Below are 25,148 nucleotides of genomic sequence, written 5' to 3'. Positions count from 1 at the left end.
TAACTTGTAAACAAAGAATTAATTGACCGAATGACTTGTAACTTTGCATGTGTGCGCACGACAGATGTAGCAACTTGAAACAAAATTTTCCGAGTGAGACCAGAAACTTCACAACCAACCTGTACAAAGTTTTATTTCGATCACCTCACTGGTGGTCTAAAGTGAAAAATTCATATGAATTATTGATAATTGGGAATGCTAACACCGATCCCTATTAAGCCCTTTCATAGGATCTTGACTGTGAAATTTTTATGCTTGATATGATAAACTTCTAAGTTTTATATCTTTATTTACGCCTTAATTACAATACATTATAATTTTTTGATTTACGGTATTTTGAGGATGTGGGGGAGAGAATGGTCCGATTCCGCACATCAACAATACCAACTTGTGTCGTGCAACAATTTTCTTCGATATATCTTTATTTTTACGCAAGAAATTAGTCTCGTCATCGTGATTTATTTTGATATACAAAAAATTCTCTCTCGATCAGTTTTAGGTGTTATAGGCAACCGTTAGGGAAACAAAAGTATTCATTCTGTGCAACATGTTACGAGAGTTGAAAAGTGGTTATTAGCAAGTGAAGGTAGACGAAGAAGACAAAGAAAAGACGGCTTAACGTAATGCCCTTTGGACTATGTAATGATCCTGCTACTTTTGTGAGACTTATGGCCCAGGTATTAAAAGGATTGCATTGGAAGACCTGTTTGATATACCTCGACGATATCATTATGATCGGTAAAAGCTTCGATTAACACCTTAAGAACTTGGAAGAGATTTTCCAATGGATAGCTAGCGCTGGACTAAAGTCCAGAGGTCCCAGAAGGACAGTTGGTATTGTGGGTTGAGAGATTCCAAAGTTACGACTTCAATAGAACATCGGAAAGGTAGTAGTCATGGAAATGCGGATGCAATGTCCCACCGTCCTTGTAGTTTGGAATTCAGACATTGCTCAAGTGCTGAGACTAAAGAAGACATTATAGATGTCCGATGAATGACAAAAACATCAGACTGGGATCCTGATGAAACACAGAAATATCTGCAAGAAGATTCAGATTTGAAATGTGTTATACATGAATTGGAGATGAATAAACGTCCCACGAGAGAAGAAATAGCTGCAAAAAGCCCAGTCGCGAAGGAATACTGGGCCCAACGGAATAGTTTAAAGTTGGTGTCTGGCTGCTTGCAACGCGTATAAGAAAGCAAAGATGGGCTAAGCTCTCGAGCTGTAATGATTGTTCCGAAAGTAAGAATTCCCAAAGTTCTCAGAGAGAAGCACAACGGTCCAAGTGGAAAACACATATGTATCACTATAACCTTGGAAAAGAATGGTTGTTGTCAATCAGTTAAGGAGTGGATCGCCAATTATGCTGAGTGCCAGATGGCCAAATAAAACAGTACTATCCGGGTGCACCATTTGGGTGAATTTCCATGAGTGTGGATGACCAATTTCTCGCAAATAAATTTGGAAATAAATGTTTTTTGGTGATCAAAGACTATTTCAACGACTGGCCAAAGGTATACGCAATTTCTAACCAAGGGGCAGACACAGTAGCGGATATATTCATCAACAATTTCGTAACGAGATATAGTGTTCTAATAGAATTAAATTCTGACCAAGGGAGAAATTTTGAATCAGCTGTGATTCAGACGATGGACCAGAAACTGGGTTTTTGGAAAACCCGTACAACTGCACTATAAGGACCACTGCATGGTAGAACGATTCAATCGAACTTTGGAAGCACAATAGAGGAAAGTTGTGGACAAATATCAAAAAGATTGGGATACCCATACATATCGGTCTGCTGTACATGAAACAACGGAGCAGATTCCAGCAAGGGTAATTTTTTGTAATGATCTTCCGATTGACTTGAAGTTTGGAATTAGGACCACCGAAGAAAGGAATGCTAAGAAAGCCAACAGCATCCTAAATGACGCGATGAGAGATATACATGCTATGGTATGACAGCGAAAATTATGAGCGATAAAATAAAAGCAACATACGAAAAGGCAATGAACTCAGAGGGTTTTATTAAAGGAGATTGGGTATTGTTGTATAACCCACAACGAAAGAAAGCGATGTCTCCCAAATTGTAGTGTAGTTTTGAAGGACCATACCAGGTTATTGAACGACTCAACGATGTAGTGTATTGCGTACAGATCATTGGAAGAGCCAGGAATAAAATGAAGGTAGTTCTTCTGTATCTTTGGAAAATTAAGTGAAAATATAAGACATGATGTACTTTAGCTTAATGCCGAAAATTTGTGAAATCGGTCTACGAATTACGAATTACGAAGTCCCCATATATGTACTACCTATTCCAGCAGACTTTGCGCCTAATATGCCGGTCAGTGTGCATAGAAAATTGCATAGAAACATATTCTTGAGAATAATTTAGTAATGGCAAAGATTAACTCACTCGGTCCCGATTTTCTCCTAGCTCCAATATACGGGGTGTAGTGATTTCCATCCTTCTTGACTTTTCATCTGACTATAAAATGTTAATGTGTTTTAGCGGTGAGTATGAATGGAATTGGTCTAAACCGTGGTCCACACCTCATATCCCTATTATAATGAGATTCAATCTTATTGTTGATGTTTTCATATACACAATGTATTAAATTTAGCCTCTTCGGTTGGATTTATATCATATATATTTATATCATTGTAGTTAATTAGCTTGATTTTAATAGAAGTATTTTGGACAAGCAAAATGTGCTGAAACTAAGGGAATCTACGACCTACAATATACGTTTACACATTTTTATACTCTTGGAACAAGTTGCTACAGAGTATAATAGTTTTCTTCACATAATGTTTGTTTTTATCACCTTATTTAATAACTCGAGCTAGATAAAGGGTTATATATGGTATACTATATAAATATTCAGGATGACGAGATGAAACGAGTTGAATTCCGATTAACTATCTGTCTATCCGTCCATGCAAGCCATAACTTGAGTAAACATTTAGATACTTTGATGAAACTTGGTACACGTATTTCTTGGCACCCAAGGGGAGGTTGGAATTTTAAAAGTGTGGAATCGAACCATTCTCACACCCACAAAACGCAATTAAGCGAAAGCTTATAAAGCGCCATAAATAAGATCCACAATAAGACGTAAGGCTGTTTGGCAAGACAGGTCGCACTAGAGAGGGTCAGGAGGGTAAAAGTTTTGAAAAAGTGGTCACAGTTCCGTCCTCTAATAGGTTTAATCTATATATCTCCCAAAGCACTTATGAAATTGGATCATAACCCCGCCCAATCCCCATATAAGGGTTACGTTGAAAATTACTAAGAGCGCGAAACTCAAATAAAAGTTTTAGAGACGCTAAATTTTGCATCTAAAGTCATACCAAAAAGTTTCATAGGGCCGGTATCAAAATTGGACAATGGGCGTGGTACTGCATTTTGGTGAACACACATATCTCGTGACCGGCTCGATTAATTTCAATCAATTTCGGCACCTAAAATTATCCTGATATTTTTATGTTAAATTACAAAACCTATTTCCCATATAACAAATATTTATATTCCATCTGATTCTTTCACTTTCCAGTATACAAATCAAGCATCAATGAATGTATCGGAAAATAACTTTGTATGAATAGTGCCTTTTTGGTGTACCACCTTATGAGCAAAAATTGTCAAAACACTGACACTGAATATGTGGTCCTCAGTTCCTATTACAAACTTTTTATCGAAAATATCAGTCAATCTACCCCCCATATACCTAATACAACCATTTTCGAGCTTTCAGTTAACTTTATACCGAAAACATTGGTTAATATATAATAATATGTAAGTTATCTCAATGAAATTAGTAGAGTGTTTTTCTGTGTATAAAATCATATGTGCGGTACTTTTATGAAATTCAGAGAGCATCTTTTTCTGTTAATAATATGTGGTAATGCCATAAATAGACAAAGTCGGGTCAATAGTAACCCTATCTCTTATGTACCGAATATAAGATTTTCAAACTTCCGGTTGGTTTTATACCGTAGATATTGGTCAATATATAAGATATCTTAACAAAATTAACTGAACGTATAGTATTGAATATACTACGAATTACTACGAATATATTGGTCAATGTGGGAGTTATATAATATATTTATGAAATGCTTGAAAATATGCAATGTCAAAATTAAATGCAATTTCGAGAACGATTCGCGTTGAGATACTACGATACTGTTTATAATGCCGAGGAGAAAACGAGCTACCTCACGCGCTAACCGCACTGATGACCAGCGAAAGACTGACAACTATAACAGTCATAATGGTATGACAGATTTGTGTTCTAGAGTGAATTACAATGAAGTGGATAGACTTAGAATGGAACAGGCAGATCGATCACAACAGAAGCCAGCACGGAAAAATGAAATTGATCGGTTCCGTAGACGCAATGCTCCAGTGAAATTCTCTAACGATTCGGAAATGGATTATTAGTTCCCACAAATCTGTAACAATTGGGGGTAAGTCAATCATTTATCAACATTGTAAAGCATTAAAATACAGCGGTTAATCTGCAGGATTATATTGTGCTGTTAGTAAAGTAAAATTCCAATTCAATGGGGAGTGTTTACTATCATTCGAAAGAACATTCTTTGACATTTATTTATTGAAGATTATCTTTTTCAAATGTTGGCCGCGTCTACCTATCAGATGGTTCATCCGTTGAGTCCAACTTTCGATGACTCGTTCGACCATTTCGACTGGTAACTGGCGAATGACACGCTTGATATTTAGCTCTAAGTCCGTAGACTTTAGACTTTACATATGTCGCCGAGATCACAAGATTCAATTTCAGGCATCAACTAATCGGTTATCATAGCGCGATAACGGTCGCCATTGACGGTTACGTTCTCACCGGCATCATGTTTGAAGAATTGTGGACCAATGATTCCACCGGCTTACAAACCACACCAAACCGTTTTTTTTTTTTTAGATCAAATGGCAGCTCTTGAATTTCTTCAGGTTTCTCTTCGTCCGAAATGAGGCAATTTTGCTTGTTTACATACCCATTGAGCACATTTCTGCCTCATCGTTGAACAAAATTTGGCTCGAAAATGTCGGAGTTTTTTGAAACTTTTCAAGAGCCCATAGAGCGAAGCGATGTTGCTTGGGAAGGTCGAGCGGCTTCAGTTCTTGCACAATCTGTATTTTGCACGCTTTCAAATTAAGCACTCGACATAAAATGCGCCAAGTCGTTCCATACGTTAATCGAGTTGCGGTGAACGGCGCTGAATCCACTCTCCACGGTCTTCGGGTACACTCTCAACTCCGGCCGCTATATTTTCTTCACTGCGTGCTGCGTGTAACTAATTTAATTTTTAAGTGATCACACCAATCATGACCCCCGCTTCTGGAGGTAGAAATCAAAATTACTTCGCAATTCTAGGAGCAGAACCATTACCAAAACTAAAAAGTCCTAAAAAAAACCACAAACCACCACCTTTCGTTATTCAAATTCCTAAAAGCAACAAAACTATCAAACCAGTGTGAAATATCTGTTAATTTACAACCAAGACTAAACACTGTCAAAGGAGTCATATATGCAAGTTGTCTCGCGAATCTAACCGTAAGTGAAATAGTAGATGGTCTACGTCAACACGGAGCAACAGAGTTCAAAATATTAATAAAATAATTGACGGTAAACTTGTTAACATTCCTCTTCACATTATTTCCTTCAGTGCCAACGAACTACCTAAAGAAGTTAACATTGCAAGGCTCAAAGTCAAGGTTTAGCCACACATCATATCGCCAATCAGTGTTCTGCTTTGTCTTCGGTCATACAAAAAACATTGTATTCTCAGAAACCAAAGAATAAACAAGTGTAGCTATAGAGAAGCTACCAAAAAAATAAACAACAATCACAAACAATACCCAAACCCAACTGAAAACCTTGAAGAAGCAATAGCCAAAAAAAAAAAAAACGGAAATCCCAATGAACAGAAAATAAAAAAACATCACTAACCTCAACAGCAACAAATTTCCACCAGCGGATCCCTCTTTCAAAGAAATAAGCCACGGTCCCTCCCACGGCTACTACAAACAAAATACATAACAAATCAATCACATAACGAAACCAAATAATCAAACAGAAAATACATCCTCTTCTAATCACTCAATACCATACAATAACAAAAACCAAACCAAAATAAATAACTCTTACTTCCGAATACTTTTTCGATAGTAGAGTTTCTGTCCATTACCACTTATTAGCTCAATATGATACTTAAGATATTGCAGTCGAATCTTAATGGTTACTACAACAATTACAATGAGCTCTCTTTACTACTAAAAGAAAACCAATTTCACATAATAGCACTTCAAGAAACCCATATTCTCTCCAACCCACCATCAAATATAATACCAGCAAATGTCTCTATCTATACCCATAATGATATAGAGCCCAAATCAAATAAAAAATAGGAGTTGCTCTACTAATTCATAACTGGAACATTTAGACCCTAACATAAATACATACATTCTAGCAGTCGCACCTATGTACCATTAAATCTTTAGAGAATTAAAAATTACCAAAATTAACGCTTTTATATCGCCAACAAAAAATACAAATGATATTGACCTACTAAATATTTTTAATAATTCAACTCTTCATAGTCTACTTCTTGGGAATTTTAACAGATGGAGTCCTTTATGGGCCTCCCCACACTTTAATAAGAGCTATTTTGACAAATTGGAGAAATATATACCATAAATCATTAGAGAGGCAATTAAACTCCTTAACTCTGAACGGTGATGATAGCAACCAATCTTAAGAAAAATAAAACAAGACGTACACTCGGCTATACCGCTCACCAAACCCAATTTCCGGAGACGCTCTACTTATTGCTGGAACGAACAGCTAGTTCAGCTTAGATTTTAAACAGTTAATTTATGGAATATTGCCAAGCGTAGCCCCACAAAAGAAAATATCTTGCAATACAAAAAAGTAATGCAATATTTAAAAAAGAAGTTAAAATTTCAAAACGCAACGCAATTATAGAATTTACGAAAAGCATCAACTATCAAACCACATCTGTAATTCTCTGAAGCAAAGTAAATATGCTCCATGGGCATTTCTTTACCAGAAATATGCACTTAATCCAAAATTCCCATAATATATCCGTTTCCTCTCCTGAAGAAATTGGGAATGTATTGGCCAAAACCTGGTCGGAATATACAAAAAATAGTAATTTTGGCACTGAATACGTAAACAACAAAAATCGTTACGTTAATCCAGTTAGTCCAAATTATAACATAAAACAAGAAACAAAATCAATAGAACTACCGTTCTCAACACTTGAACGTAATGCCTGCCTGTCCACTTTGAAAAGCAAAACCCCAGGCGCGGACAATATCCTTTACCCACTTCTAAAAAAAAAACTATCCCCATTGGTAAAAATAAACTATGCCAACTATATAATATAATATTTAATAATAGCATAATTCCTGAACATTGGAAAACAAGTCTCACTATCCCCATCCCAAAATTCAATAAACCTAAAAATACTACCGAAGGTTATCGCCTAATATCACAAATTTTTTGTCTCTCAAAAGTAATGAAAAATATGGTAGCAAGGAGACTAATGTGGTACCTCTTAAACAAAAATTTACTATCACAGCAACAAACAGCCATGGCTTTCAACCGTGTTGGTCTGCACATGATTATAACATAGCTAACATTATGGAAACTTGGTCCAAAAATTAACCGAAAATACGTTAACCATTTATTGTATGCCGATGATCTTTACATCTTCAGTACTGTTAGAAACCCAAAAGTATTGCTAACCAAATTAACACACTTCTAAACTCTATTTTAAGCTGATGCCACTTTAGTGCCTCCAAAATTTCGTCTAATAAATCTAAACATCTCCACATATGTAACAAACGTGAATGTAATAACATTCCATTAAGCCTCAATAGCAGTAATATAAAAAATGTAAATAACCTTAAAGTACTAGGCTTAATCTTTAATCATAAGTTTACATGGAATGATCATATCACACAACTTTGTTTATCGCTTCAAAATAGATATTACTAACTCACTTATTTATATAGTAAAATCAGTAATTTTGTCAAAAATTTATTATTGATTCCTAATATTTAGTAAAACTTCAAAAGAACTTGGACAAAAATTACGTCTGTATACCACACAGCAGCCCGACTGGCCATTGGTGCTTTCCGGACTACTCCAATAACAAACATTATAGCCGTAGCAGGATTACCTACCACAGAAAACAGGTTACTCTACACAAAAAGGATGACTGCCAAACTGACGCAGGTAGGAGGATCCTCTATCAAAGCTGCTTTAAAAAATAAGTTAAACAGACAGCGAAAGTAAAAAAAAAAGTTTTAGCTTTACAAATGCTAAACGACACCGCAAAAGTAATAGACGTTCCTGCTACTATTCATGTAATACCTCCCCTTCACGCTCCCCCCTGGACTCTTAACAAATCTTGCTTTATTTTGGATTTGGTCAAATATAAAAAAGAAAACACATCATCAAACGTTTACTTGCAACTATTTTTGGAAATTTTAAGCACACAAGAATTGGAAAACTCTCTACACTGATGGCTCAAAGGACAATAACATTCTTGCCTTCAGCGCCGTTAGTAACAATGTACCAATAATGTCTGCAATTCTACCATTATTCGCCTCAGTTTTACGACAGAAGCAACAGCCTTTTTCACGCTTGCCAAATAGAAAAAAAGAGTAGAGACAAACACGTAATTTTCAATGACTCCTTATCATCGCGCTCATCATCTCACAATTCAACATCCCCAATAGAAGACTACCCAACATTGGAGTACGTCCGCTTAGAATTAAACAACCCTAATTTAAGATAATTGTAGACAAATGTAACTCATTCCAATATAAAAGAGTTTATAAAATATATCTGTAAATTAAACATCCATTTTGAAGTGTGATAATGTAAACCAATTAGTTTTAGTATGGATTTTTCTTAATAAGTAATGAAGCTGATGGCCTTAGTCGCTAAAGCTGATACTTTTACTATTGTAAAGGTGTAATTATAATATCCTTTTTGATAAATAAATAAATAATAATAATAATAATAATGAATGCTGTGTCTCAAGATGGGTGATGGTATTCTTTACAGAACGTGAATTTTCGTAAAAAGTTAAACGATTTGTAACCGCTGTTCAAGCGTATGTCTTTTCATGATGAAATGACAAACAATACTGAACTAAAATAACATGACAGCTAGACACGACTCACGCGTGATCTATCAAAAAAAAGGCTATTGAAAACAGTGCCCCTACTTGGATCACCCGTTATTTTATCACATACCGGCGTTTTGTGGGTATGACAATGATCCGATTGTAGCCATCAACAATACACAATTCCTCAAAGTGACAAAGAAGACATGTACTAAGTTTTATTAAGATGCCTCAATTCAAAAGTTATCGCCTGGATAAAAAAATCTAGCAAAAACAAATGCCCTTCCTTTAGTTGCAATTAAGCAGAGATTCGCAGATGGAAATTCGGTATATTTTATACCCTGAACAGGGTTATTTAAGTTTGCCACGAAGTTTGTAATATCCAGAACTAAACGTCGGAGACTTTATAAAATATATACATAAATGATCGGCATGATGAGCTCAGTTGATTTAGCCATGTCCGTCTGTCTATCTGTATATAGGTATATGAACTAGCCCCTCAGTTTTTAAGCAATCGATAAAATTTTACCCCTGTGCTTTACTTACTAAGAAGTTGCTCATTTGTCAGAACGACCGATATCGGACCACTATAGCATATGGCTGCCATATTAACTGAACGATCGGAGTAAAGTGCTTGTATGGAAAACTCTTTCATTTTACGAGGTATTTTCTCGAAATTTGGCATGGAAGAAATTGTATAGATCGGATGACTATAGCATATAGCTGCTATATTAACTAAACGATCGGAATAAAGTGCTTGCATGAAAAACTTTTTTATTTGACGAGGCATCTTCACGAAATTATGCATAAGCTTTTGTAAGGAGCCTTTGTCTTTCTGAATGGTATTATAGCTTCCGTGCAACTGAAGTTAACGCTTTTTCTTGTTTTTGTTTTGTGCACTAACTCGGGTGGAAACGGAGTTTTGTGCAATATTTAGCAATGAAGGAAAACAGTAAAATAAGGCGCATTTTCTTTGTGGTGTTGTCCATTCCCCACGGGTGCGCACACAATACTGTGTCAAGCAAACACAAAACTGGCTTAGACGTTTTTTTTAGTTCGAAACCTTATCTTTCTAACCTCATGTAGCGCAACCCAAATGCACTTGTATAACGCAAGATAAAGATCACTACATTCATCCATTAACAAAAAAACAAGATATATCTTTACTAGACCTATTATTTAAAAACAACCACATAGTAAAACTTTTGTACAAAAATTAAATATAATTAGGTCAATAAGTATGATATAATTTAGAATGATAAAATAATTTATTACTCAAACGAATATTTGTTTTGGTAATATCAAACGGTTTTAAAATCGTAATATTTTTCGAACGGACTAATGATCAAATTGAATTTCTTTTTTATCCTCGAATAGGTTTTTAAAAAGCTTAAAAAGTTAATTTCGCACATTCATTTTTATTGGATAGTTTTGCACCTTCCCCCTTAAATCCACCAACCACCAGAAATTAAGTTAAGTACACATTTCTTTTGGCTTTGTGACAGATAAGGTAAGCAAACAATTTATTTTTTTTTTTTGTTGGCAACTAGTGGAGACTCAACTAATATATAAAAATGAGCACGATAAAATTATAGCCTCGCGAAAACAATTTGCCTTAATATTTTAACATACACATACGATTTCAACTCTCCATATACACATAGCCAATAAAGTCTGCGTTCACCCGACACTATTTTTTAAGTGAAGTAAAAACACACTGTAAATAGGTAATATTTTCATTTTTGTGATAACGGGATTTTAGTGTAAGGAGAAGTAAACATAGGCACCATTAAGTCTACGTTCAACTTTAAAATTAGTTACAAAAGTATTAAAAATGATAAAGAAAAATTATATTCAATATTTTGTTGGATAGCCGCGTTGTTTTAAAAACTCGCTCAATCGATTTGGCATTGATCTTACCAACTTATCTGTTTCCTCAGCTGTAATCTGGGACCATTATTCTTTCATAACACTTCACAAAGGCCCTTTACTTGTTATTGTATGCTGAAGAATTATTTTTTCCCACAGATCCCATAGATGCTCAATAGGATTGAGGTCAGGTGATTGAGAGGGCGTTTTAAGTTGTCTAGGAGCATTGTACAAGAGCCAAAGTCTAACTATTTTCGAAGTATAATTCGGGTGGGCTTGTTGGAACCAAAACGTCGAAGATAATCCAAGTTTCTCTGCACTTTGTTTCAGATTGTTTTTTAAAATGTTCAAATAAACCCATTTATCCATTGTGGATTCAATAATTTCAAGCTGACCCACACCACCAGCCGCCATTCAACCCCACGCCATAGTTCCGCAACCTCTGTGTTTAACTGTACCAACAAGATTTTGCTTTTCAAGGGCAGTTCCTGACTTAGCCACACAATTTGTCGACTTTTTATGCCAAAAATGCAAAATTTACTTTCATCCGCAAATATTATATGTCTCTAGAATTCGCCTGTTTATAAGTGAAATATATGGTTTCTTTTGACCGACTCGACGGCCCTCTACTGCCAACAACTGGACCGCTTGAAGGCAGCACTCATCCAGAATAGGCCATCTTTGATCAACAGAGGCCGAATTGTGTTCCATCAGGATAACGCCAGGCCACACACGTCTTTGGTGACTCGCCAGAAGCTCCTGGAGCTCGGATGGGAGGTTCTAATGCACACACCTTATAGTCCGGACCTGGCACCAAGTGATTACCATATTTTCCTGTCTATGGCGAACGCGCTTAATGGTGAGAAGTTGGCCTCAAAGGAGGCCTGTGAAAATTGGACTCAGAGAGCAGCCTATTTTGGCAATAGGGACGCAGTCTTCTACGAGAGGGGTATAATGAAGTTGGCATATCGTTGGAAACAAGTTTACGAACAAAACGGCGCATATTTGACTTAAATCGGACAAATGTACACAAAGTTATGATCTCTTGAAAAATCAATAAAAAACCAAACGAACTTTTTACTTTACCTAATATAATTTTAAATTCCATACAGTATATAAATCAAGCACCAATATAGTTATCGGAATAAAACTTTTTACAAGTAGTGCTTTTAAGGTGAAATCGGACTACAACCATGCCTACTTCCCATATATCACAATTTTAAATTTATTATAATTCTCTTACTTTCCAGTGCACAAATGAAGCACCAATAAACATATTCGGACACAACTTTGCGCAAATAGTGCTTTAGAAGTATGGCATCTCAAATCTAAAAACTGTTAAAATCGAACCATAACTCTTCGAGCCTCCACATACCGAATACGTGGACCCAGTACGTATGGCTCACTTTTTACCGAAAATATACTTGTAGCCTCATTGTGAGATATATTATTGAAAATAGGAGAGAATCTTTTCCTGATAATAGCATCTCTGTATGTCAAAAATTGCTTGAATCGGGTCTATATTTTCCTTAGCCCCCATATACCTAATATAAAGATTTTCGAACTTCCAGTTGACGTTATACCACACATATCAACCAATGTGGGAGTTATTTAAATGGAATTGGGTCATTATACTCTCGCAACTTGTTGCTACAGAGTATAATAGTTTTGTTCACCTAACGGTTGTTTGTATCACCTTAAACTAATCGAATTAGATATAGGGTTATATATATATAAATGATCAGGATGAAGAGACGAGTTGAAATCCGGGTGACTGTCTGTCCGTCCGTCCGTCCGTCCGTCTGTCCGTCCGTGCAAGCTGTAACTTGAGTAAAAACTGAGATATCTTTACGAAACTTGGTACAAATGTTTCTTGGTACAGTAATACGGTTGGTATTCTAGATGGGCGTAATCGGACCACTGTCACGCCTACAAAACGCCATTAATCAAAAACAAATAAATTGCCATAACTAAGCTCCACAACAAGATACAAGACTCTTATTTGGTATACAGGATCAAATTAGGGAGAATTAGTTAAAATTTTAATAAGTTTAATGTGCATATCTCCTACACCACTGAAGCTACAATATGATAACAAACTTCACTTTGAACAAATGTTTTTAGCATCTCTATCGTCGGTGTGAAATTGGGTGAAATCGGGTACAACCCCGCCCACTCCCCGTACTCGGTACTGTTAAAAACTACTAAAAGCGCGATAAATCAAGCAATAAACAAGCCAGAGACATTAAATTTTATCTTTGGGATGGTAGGATTTTATAGGAACCACGTTTAAAATTAGTCAGTGGGCGTGGCACCGCCTATTTCCCATATAACATCATTTTAAATTCCATCCGATTTTTTCACCTTCCAGTATGCAAATCAAGCAACAATGATTATATCGGCGTAAAACTTTGCGTGAATAATACGTTTAAAGTATGCCACCCTGTGACCAAAAATTATCTAAATTTAGCAACATGTTGCAAGGGTAGAAAACTAATATGTGCATTGTAGAAATGTCCACAATTTTACATTTACCTATCCTATATGCGATAAATATTACTTGCCACCATTTGCCAACTAATTTTTTTTCTTTTCTCGAAGAAATCTTCACTATTAATAACAAGAAGTGAAATTATAATATCCTTCACATATACAAAGGTTCCTTACACAAATTGATTCTGATCGTTCAATTTGTATTGCAGCAATATGATAAAGAGATCTGATCTGAACTATTTCTGCGGAGAATACCATACATTGTTGCCTTAAACAATAACTCATGCCTAATTTCGTGAAGATACCTCGTCATATAAAAAAGCTTTCCAGGCAAGCACTTCACTCCGATCGTTCAGTTAATATGGCAGCTATATGGTGTAGTGATCCGATCTAAACAATTTCTTCGGAGTTTACATTGGTGTCTTAAATAATAACTCATTCCAAATTTCGTGAAAATATTACGCCAAATAAAAAAGTTTCCCATACAAGCACTTGATTCTGATTGTTCAGTTTGTATGACAGCTATACACTATAGTGGTCCGATATTGGTCGTTCGATAGCTTAAAATATATATACAGACAGACAGACGGGCATTGCTAAATCAACTCATCATGCTGATCATTTATGTATGTATACATTTTATAGGGTCTTCGACGTTTACCTTTGGGTGTTAAAAACTTCGCAGCAAACTCAATATACCATGTTCAAGGTATAAAAATTGTGTACGAGTATGTGTTGTTTATAATAACCCAACGATTACCCTCCTCCCGCCCAACCCACGCGAGGGGCGCAATCTGCATTCGTGCGGAATCAGCAGAGTCAGAAAAGGCAAGAGAGTTTTTTAAGTGTTGAGATCTAAAACTGCTCAGCTACAAAAACAAAAATTTCAACAGCCAAGATTTAAAGTTACAATATAATAAATTGTTACATTTTCATTTATTAAGAGAAAACAATAAAGTCTTTTTAATTTTGAAAAGTGAGTCAGATAAGTCAAATGTGCTGGAATGAGAATTAAAACCATGATATATACGGCGGAATGGCTCGTTTAGTTCAAAATTTGATCTACAGGATTTTAGCATTAACGGTCTGAACTGCCTCGAAAGGCGAGCCGGGATATTAAATTTAATTTCAGACAGGAGAAAAGAACTGCAAACTGTTCCATTCAAAATTTTCACTAAGAATATTATGCCAACAATTTCCCTACGACTAGAAAGTGTAGGTAGATTAATAAGTTTTAAACGACTAGTGTATGGATGTAGACTTACCCTAGAATCCCATCGGAAATGCGCTAAGGCGAAAAGTAAAAATTGTGTTTGAACAGACTCTAACTTGTCACAATGGATTTGGTATGAATGCAGATGATCCATTTCCTACAAATAAATTAGGAAACAAATATAATATGTGCCGATAGTCAAGGACCATTTCACCGATTGGCCAGAAGTATACACAATTCCTAATCAAGTGGATGAACCAATAGCGCAAGTATTCATCAACAAGTGGGTAACGAGATTCGGAGTGTTCGGAATGGAGTTACATTCTGACCAAGAAAAAAATTTCGATGCAGCTTTAATTTAAGGGTTGTACCAGAAACTGGGTTTCCCGAAAACGGACGCCAATAAGAGAAGGATGGCTAAGAAAGTCAACAGCATCCTAGAAGATGAGATGAGAGACATAAATGATATGCGTTCGGTATCGCAAATATGTCTAATCGACCCGATCAGTTTTTGGTGGAGGGCAGTGTGATGAACACGGATGCGAGAACAAAATATAATCGACGAAAACATGCCAGAATTAACTAGACAGCGAAATTTGTATTTGCCAAAATGTACGAGTGGCGAAGCTTTGTTAATGATCTACTGAATAAGGGCTGACGGATTGTGGAATAGAGACGGTTCTACAATAGTAAGAATTCTTCCATGTAATGAGTAAAATAAGATCTAAGAAAGAAGTTGTAAGCTAGAATAATGAGCAATAAAGAATTAAGTTGTTAGAATTAGAAATAAAGATAAGTGTATAACCAATAAATTGGGACTTTTATTTAATAATCCAGTGATTGAAATCAAGTTTGAGTTTCAAGTTAGGCGAGAAACCCGTTACAATATATAATATAATAGACAATTTTTATTTTTTTCGAAGAATCAACTGCTTTCTGGCATATAAACTTTGGCCGTAATAGGTAAGCCATCATTGAAACAAGAGAAAACATGGATTATGATCATAATTTTACTTTTTTAGTCGATTACATAAATCGGCCACAAACTCAATTTCGAAATTCGAAGGCAGAGACTTTAGACGCTAACTCCGAAAAGCGGCGAAATTTTTCTTTTATAAAAAGAAAGAAAGAAAACCGATTTTGATGTATACTGTAATGAGATTGACACACTCTTTGTCCTAATATACCCGATATAGGGATATCTCCGTCTTTCCCTCATATTATATAATATAACCAATGTATATTAAACATCGGTGCTACTGAAAACCAATTAAAATTAAGATTCTGGTTCTGTATACAAAATAAAGTTAACCAGACGTACCTATTCCATATTCTTGTATTTGGTATATAAAATAATCGGTTTGTTATTAAATATTAAGCGAGTTTTTCTTTTGCATTCATATTTTTGCCTCTAAAGCAAATAACCTACAACTTAGAAGAAGAACGTATTCTAATACGAAAGCGATTTTTCCGACATAAAACAACATTAATTTAAGTTATACGCTATGTATAAAACATCATACAAAAATTAAAAAAGTAAACCATGTGGAATGAGCAATACAGATCTTATAAGGCACTTGTATGATTGATCAGTACATTTAATGAAGCCCCATAAACATACAATGATTATCTTCACTCTAGTGAACTCTATGCCGAATAATAATATAATAAAAAATTTAGTGGAAATATGTTCTAGAGCATACTTTATTATAATAACAAATGTAAATACAATCAACTCAGACCTGCCCCTAGCACCGATATACCAAATATAGTGATTTTCGACTTTCCGGTTGACTTTATGGTATACTCTTTATGACAACCGCTGAGTGTGAATTATATCGGTATTGACTTTGGTTTTGCCTCTACACCCCAGCTATTATAACTTCGTCCCTTCTGGTTGACTCTTTCTCATATATGTTATATACTATATTTTTCTTAATATATTAAATGTTGTGTTTTTTTAGCCTATATCATATACTTAATAAACTAAGGCAATACTATCATTAGATCATACGGTAGTACCGATAATAACAGAAGTAAAATGTAGTAATGAAACTATGGGCAATATAATAAGTCAGTAAAAAAAACCTATTGATTGTAGGTAATCCTTTCACGGTTTCGTCGAATGATTGTTAAATTCTTATACAAAGTTTTTTGATAAAAAGTTTCGTCGAATGATTGTTAAATTCTGAAACAAAGTTTTTTGATAAAAAGTTAACACCTGAAAATCTTTCCCCTACTATTAGGGGACACACAATGCCCACAATTTCAAGAAGTTTTAAGCCAGAAATGTGCCTTCCCGCTGTGATCATCTGCACCAAACCACATTTTCGTGGCTTTAATTCTGGTATAGTTATAGTACCAAAGCTATAATATCCTGCACAAATACAAAGGTTCCTTACAAGAACTTGATGCCGATCTAATTTCGTAAAGATACCCCGCCAAATAAAAAAGTTTTCCATGCTAGCACTTTATTTCGATCATGCAGTTAATATGGCAGCTATATACAATAGTCATTCGACCTTTCTTTGGAGATTGCATTATTGCCTTAAATAATAATCCATGCAAAATTTCGTGAAGATACCTCGTCAAATGAAAGAGTCTTCCATTCAAGCATCCCTATATCTAACTCGATTAGTTTTAGGTGATACAAACAACAGTTAGGTGAACATGTTGCAAGAGTATACAATTATCTTGTCTTCAATTGCATCCTTTAAGAATTGTTTAGAAATTGTAACATATATTGTACTGTACATAACAATAAAAGAAACAGTAAGGAAGGGTCAAGCTCGGGTGTAACCGAACACCGCAACTTGCAAGGATCACAGCCGGCGAAATAATACTTATAGGTGTAGATATACTTTATAAAACAAGATTGTTTCGACAGAATTCAACATTCATTATTCGACGTATATACATATATATTAATTTATATTGAAGGTCATATGTAGTCGCTTAGTTTTTTTAATATAACGAAAATTATATAAAAATCATCCTTAAATGAGAAATATGTGATATAAAATTAACCTTAAGACACATAGGGAGTGGTCCACGCGTTATGTGCCTCCATGCTGCCAACGCACAACAGCGATAATAGCCTCAACGGCCGTGCAAAATGTACCTTGTTTGCGCAATGCGCCTCCACTCTAGCCGAATGACCAGCAAGGAACCTCTGCGATCCCACACAGCTTAACTAGGCAGCATGACAGTCAGTCGAATCGAAATCATTTTGCACCACACAATGCAGTATCGTGTTATCGATGGCGAAATCGACCGCAGGAATACGACCCTAAAATTTCAGAGCATAGCTATCCTGGCAGGCGATGTCGAGCTCGAAATTTAAATAAGAATTATTTAATATAAACATCCCCCAGTTAATTTTTGCCCAAAAGAACATAGGTGCGCTACTTCGCGGTGAGAAGCGATTGGAAGTTGGCGATTTTACGCGCACCACGATCTTTGCACTCCTGCCTATTGAACGATCCTAGGGGAATAGAGCTGACAAATATGGTAGACGATTCGACATTCTGCCCAATGAATAACGGAACCCCCACCAGAATTATGGGCACCTGTAGCAGCTCGCCTGATATCACCATCGCTAGAGTTGGTCTGATAAACAGCATAACCTGGCGACCTATGCTAACTCTAGCACCAGAACATCTGCCCTTAATGAGCTCGATCGAGAAACCAACTAACTTTATTTCTGTAGACAATCGCACGTTAACTTCAAAACAGCTAACTGGGTCGGCTTCACAGAATTCACTAAGAGCACCTACAACGAACTGCCCAATCTTACGGACGTATTTGTTGGCGAACGTCAATTCCGCAAGGTGATTGTTGCTGCTACTGCTCGATTTTTTTCCGCTGGTAGAATCGCGGAACTCCGCCCTAATTTCACAGATGGAACAGCAATCTTAGCAAATGAGTTCTACTCCTTACGTCACGTCGATCCCTCGACAATTAATAGATCAACATAAGCGGACGAAATGGGTGGAGTGCCTGAAGTCATGTAATCTCTTCGCCGGAGTGAGCAAGCTTTGGACTACTGTCAAATACCTGCCCAATCCGAGGATGCACGACGATGACCGACAGTTGCGCAAAATGCCAAAAGACTGTGCACTACTTGCTTTCACCGACGAAGAGGCACAGAATTCCATCAGAAAGCTAAGGCATCTAAATCCATCGGCCCAGACGGAATAAATGTGGTGTTGTTAAAACACCTAGGCTCGTCGGGAGTAAATTATTTCACCAAGGTCCTCAATTTGTCTCTGACAACCCTTCAGATACCCGATGTGTGGAAAATCGGAAGGGTGGCCTAACTACTGAAACCTGGGCACTCGTCTAACCAAGGGGAGTCTTATCGGCCGATAACTCTCCTTTTACAGTAGTGAAAACGCTTGAGACCTTGCTACTCCCGACCTGCACACATCACTTGAGCCTAGCCAAACACCAACACGGCCTCCGTAAAGTGCGCACACTTCTCTTCAATCAGTTTCTGCTCGGATTTTTTTTCTGACACTTTCCCTGAAGTCACCCGCCGCCTAGGAGAACATTCCTCCAGCATGTCGACGAGCTAGTACCATTTATCGACCAAGTTTTCGACGCGACCAAATTCCGAGAGGTTCTGAACGCCATTTACAGTGGAGCTATTAACACCTTCATTGCTCCCTTCCAGTAAATGACGTACGTGAAGTCCAAAAAACAAACAAACTTATTCAGACTAGACCCTGACATACAAAACATATGTCCTGCATACAACGAGCCCCCGAATGACACTAATCACCTCTTTGCATGCCCAATGAAACATACTCAATTAACCCCGCTCTCCCTATGGTCCGAACCCGTAAAAACAGCTCGTTTCCTGGGCCTACCGTTAAGTGACTTCGATGACAGTTAAGTTATTGCTTTTACACAAACAAGGTCAGGATAATCATTACAACAACAACAGCGGGCTTATTGCATTAATTTAGACATTGCTCAGCTATACTTGAGAGCATATTTTAAAGCAATTTTATAAATATATATCTCACACACTGAACGGAATATTCGTCATAAGGCTTGTTAGAGAAACCAAAATCATTATATGTAGTAGTGGGAGAGGGTGTAATTCGTATATATAGTATAAGGCCAATCGGAAGTTGGAAAATTGTATATTCTGGTATGCGATCTAAAGGGTGTATTGACCCGGTTTTTATAAATTTTCGGCAATAACACATACTATTAACATGCCTCCTGAGCTTCTTTAAGGTACACTTACCATCACCAATATATACCAACTTTTCAACCGCTTTTAACCATTTTAGGCACAAAGATACGTTGTTATTAGTAAAACATGCCCTCTCTTTTTTACAAAGATAACTCATATATTGGCCGATATATGCAGTATCAAATAAACCGGAAGTTCGAAATTGATTTGCATACTGGAAAGTTAAAGAATCGGATGGAATTTAAAATTGGGTTATATGGGAAAGACACGTGGATGTTGTGCGATTTTGCGCACTGGAACATAGGGAAGTGAAGATAATAGTACATATAGAAGTAAAATTTCTTGTCTCTGGCGTGTTTAATTATTGATTTTTTGCGCTTTTAGTAGATTTTATCAGAACCGTTTCATGGGGAGTGGACAGGGTTATTATCCGGAGATATGTGCATTAATCCTCTTAGAAGGCGGGGCCACGCCCACTTAAAAAAAAAAAGTTAGTCCCCAGGTGCTCCTTGCTGTTGCGATCGCCTGTGGCAAATAACAGTTTTATACTTTAATTTAGCGCTTAGCACTGTCACATAGTGTTGTAGAGCGGTTCACCTCCACGCGGTGCATCCTGGGTAACGCTAAATGACCTGCGGCCGTTACTCGAGCTCGGGGTGTACGACAGCAGCGGGGGAGATGGAGCCATCTCCCATGATGAGTGGAAGCGGGTAGCGGCTACTATCTCCGCTGTGATGTGATGTACCGGATGGAACCTCGGCTTACACAAACTTATAAGGTGTGCCGACGAACAGTCGGCATTCTTTTATAAGGAGGCGGTAGCCAGGGTGGGAGAAGTTTGGAACACGGGGGGCGGATCGTCAGGCGATGATGGATCCGTCTTCAGTCTCGAGCGCCTGTTCGAGGAGGCTGGGGTCGATAGTACGGATGATGGTGCGGAACTCGCACTGCTGGAGAGGAGTTTAGAGGATGAGGATTCTCCAAATTAACCTTCAGCACGCAAAGGCGGCCTCCGCCGATCTATTGCTTCGTCTAGGACGGGACGAAGCCGACGTTGTCCTTATCCAGGAACCGTGGCTGAGCAGCAACGGTATCTCTGGTTTAAGGACAAAAAGCCACAAGCTCCTGGCGGCAAACAGCAACGAAGATGTCATCACTGCTAGACTGAAGGACAGTGCTGGAGAACTCTGGCTTGTCTCAGCCTGCAAGCCGCACGACGACGAGGTGGAGCCACCTCCGTAACTGCTGAGAAGGGCTCTGGCAGAGGCCAGGCACAAAGGAGCCGCAGTCTTAATAGGCTCGGATGCTAATTCAAGGTACACCGTCTGGGGGAGCTCGGACATCAACGCAACAGATGAGTCACTTTTTGATTTTATTTGTAGTGTAGACCTTTCTATATGTAATAGGGGGAACAGCCCTACCTTTGTGACTGCTAGCAGGGGGGAAGTCCTTGACGTTACGCTAGACTCTAGGAAATTGCTCCCTTGATTTCGGAATGGAGGGTTTTAGACGACCATTCCTTCTCCGATCATAAATATATTGCGATCCCGACAGGGATTCGATCCTATCTGCGGATGCGGTCGATGAGCTCGTCGAGGTTTTCAACTCTGTTAGTAGAACTACTCTTGACAGCTCCTGTCCTCTGAGAACTGAGAAAATCAAAGGGAAACCCCTTAGTGGACTTCGGAGCTAACGGAGATCAGATCTTCGAGCAGAAGACTTTTCAACAAAGCCCGCAAAAGTGGCTCTAGTGACGACTGGGCATTGTACAAGGCCGGACTGCCCATTTACAAGTCCGAGTTGAAGAAAGCCAAAAGGGCTTCGTGGAGAGCCTTCTGTGGTAGTGTAGAACGCTGTCATGAGTCCTCACGGTTCAGCGGCATTCTTGCGAAATATCCTACTCCATTGGGGTATCTAAAATTTGCAGATATTAGTTGGACAACGAGCAGCGAGGAGTCGTTGAAGCAACTCTTGGATGCTCATTTCCCACTAAATCACTCTACTGAAGAAGTTCTACTGGGGGAGCTGCAGGAGGGCTGTACAGCCTTCCTGGACCTTCTGGACGATCGTCACCTTACCTGGGCGTTGAAATCCTTCAAACCCTTTAAATCCCCGGGGCCTGATGGCATTATTCCAGCGCAACTACAACGTACGGTTAAGATGTCATGCAGCTGGCTGGCCCCCATCTACGCGAACTGTGTTAGACTGGGCCATGTCCCGAAGGTCTGGAGACAGGTTAAGGTTATTTTTATTCCGAAGGCAGGCAAAAACTCTCACGTCAGTGCAAATGATTTCAGACCCATCAGCCTATCCTCGTTTCTGTCAAAAACATTCGAGAGGCATATGAATCTGTACATAAGGAGCAGAATAAGGAGGGGTGAACTGTTACGGGCGCAGCATGCCTAGGTCTGTCGACACTGCTTTGCATGATGTAGTGTCATGGCTGCAGATAGCTCTCAAGTACAAGGAATTTGCTGTGGGCACCTTTCTCGACATCGAGGGGGCCTTCAATAACGTGCGACCAGGGGCAGTGGTTAAAGCCCTCGAAAAGTTTGAGGTGGAATCAAACCTCAAGCACCTTATTTTTAGTCTTCTTTACGACAGAACTGTCGCAGCGGAGTGGGGTAGCGCCAAGACAACCAGAAAAGTGAATAGGGGAACTCCGCAGGGGGGAGTGCTCTCCCCACTACTCTGGATATTGGTGGTAAACGACCTACTTATAGAACTCGAGGCGCGAGGCTGTCGGGTGACAGCCTATGCGGATGATGTGGTTTTTATGGTTAATGGAAAATTCCTGAATACCGTCTACGAGCTCACCGGGGGGTACATGAACGTGGTATCTAGCTGGGTGAATAGAAGCCGCCTAGCCGTCAACCCAAGTAAATCCGAAATGGTTTTATTTACTAGGAGGTATAAGATCCCAAATGTGCCTCTCCCTCTTTCGGGGGTTCACTTCAACCTGTTGATAAAGTGAAATACCTAGGGCTTATCCTCGATAGAAAACTTTCCTGGAGACCAAACACTGAGGAGAGAGTTAAGAAGGCATCGGTCGTCTGCTGCAAAGGGGCTATAGGGAAAAGGTGGGAACTCTCACCTAAGGTGGTGTTCTGGCTCTACGAAACCGTAGTTAAGCCAATAATGTTTTATGATGTGTTCGTCTGGTGGAGGGCGCTCGAAAGGTCCACACTGGCAAAAAAGCTTGAACGGGTCCAAAGAGCGGCGCTCATCGGAATCTCCGGTGCACTGCGGACCACACCTACAACAGCTCTTAATGCTATTTTAAACATAGCACATGTGGACATTGCCGGTAGGTGCATTGCTGCGAAGTGTGCTCTAAGGCTCAGGGAAGCTGGGCTTAAGGAGGGCTCTGAACAAGGACACTCCGACATTTTTTCCTCCTTCAGCTGCATTCCGAAAAATTTAGATCACTGCGTCACTGAGGCCACTCGAGGCGGCTCCTTCTCCACTCATATTCCAACGAGAGACATGTGGATGGGAAAAAGCCGCTGTAGAAGAGGCGCGGTGAGCTTTTTCAGGGGGTCAGTCTTAGCTTCAGGCTACCGGACCAGTGTAGTGTTTTTCAGGCGGAAGTTGCTGCTATCAAGGTGGCGGTAGAAGTACTGCTGCTTAGTGCAGCCTCGTTTGTAGAAGTGAGCATCCACTCCGATAATAGGGCGGCAATACTAGCTTTAAGCGCGTGAACCGTGCAATCAAAGCTAGTCAAGGAGGTGATCACTAGAGATAGCATCTGGCTATTTCAATATCAGGCTCATTTGGGTGTCCGGTCACAGCGGAATCGCTGGAAACTGGAAAGCTGATGAGCTAGCCAGGGGGGGGCACCCTTGCCCCGAATCGAGTTGGATCTCCGTTAACGTCTTGCGTTCTAGCTTTGGATCAATGGACCTCGCGTGCACTCAGCAGACGCTGGTCGACGACCAACTCCTGTGCGACCGCGAGATCCTTCTGGCCAAGAGTGGAGCGCAGGAGGTCGGGAGAACTTCTCGCCCTGAGCAAAGTGCATCTCGCCGCTATGGTAGGAGTTCTCACTGGACACTGTCCAATGGGCACTCATGCGGTACGGCTTAGAGTATTACCCGATGCTAGTTGCCAAAGTTGCATGAAGGAGGGCGAGGTGGAAACATCCCGGCACTTTCTCCTCCAATGTCCGGCTTTCGCTAAGCTGAGATTGAAATATTACGGCAATCACACTTTTGGCGGACCTGAATACTTAGCCGAAATGGATATTGGCCGTCTTAACAAGTTTGTTGTACGCACAAAGCGTTTCGTCGACTTGTAAGAGTCTTTTGATCCAGATTATAGGAGTTTTATAGGTATCACAACGGACCGGCGTCTTAAGCTGTCCAAGTGGGATCCTTCTTGGGATCGACCTCCTAACCTAACCTAACCTATGTGACAGTGGTCCCATTACGCCAATCTACGAACTCGTCCTTCCTTTTTTGCAAAGGAAAACGTGTATCAAGATTCATTACGATATCTCAATTTTTACTCAAGTTACTCGTCTAGTCATCGTGATCATTTATACATAACCGTTAGGTGAAAAAAACTATTATACTCTGTAGCAACATGTTGCAAGCGTATTATTTAAATTAATTCAATAGAATACAATACAATTTGGCATTGAACATTTCGGTCTTTTATTTCAAAGCTTGTACGCAGTTTTAAAGGACCAGTTCGAGATATATTATATAATATAATTATAATGAATCCATAGAATTTTGCGATGAATCCGTAAAAAATGATTCGAAATTGGAGAATATTCTGTGGGAAGGTAACTAACGCGACTCTCTATAAAATGTAGATTTAGGCTTTCCGACAACTGGCTTAGGCGCTCTTTAGTTATAAGGGCTTTAACTGGTTATTATATGATTACCTATCACATATATCTCATTTCAGTAAATTAAGTTGAAACAGTTCTTGAAAATTTTATTACATGTAATGGAACTAAGTGAGTCTATGCCCGATAATATAAGTTAATAAGATACCAAATTTTATTATATCTAATCATAAAACCGTCGTATAATAAATGTTGATTTATTCTGCTACATTTAAAACTTTAAAAGTTCTTTTAACACCTGAGTATATGCCCCGTCTTTGATTTAATTTCGATGCTCTTCTTTGCTTGTTAATTAAACAGTAAACAGATAGGTGGAAACAAC

At 38.4% G+C, this 25,148-nt stretch overlaps 1 protein-coding gene across 1 annotated transcript in view; it reads right to left on the bottom strand.

The window, feature by feature from the left end:
- Nucleotides 1–25,148, bottom strand: part of LOC106621525 (xaa-Pro aminopeptidase ApepP) — a 92,432-nt gene that overhangs the window by 10,420 nt on the left and 56,864 nt on the right.

Source organism: Bactrocera oleae, chromosome 2 (assembly GCF_042242935.1).
Source record: "Bactrocera oleae isolate idBacOlea1 chromosome 2, idBacOlea1, whole genome shotgun sequence".
Lineage (NCBI taxonomy): Eukaryota > Metazoa > Arthropoda > Insecta > Diptera > Tephritidae > Bactrocera > Bactrocera oleae.
The sequence above is the reverse complement of the archived record's forward strand: the minus strand, read 5'-3'. Positions and strand labels throughout refer to the sequence as shown.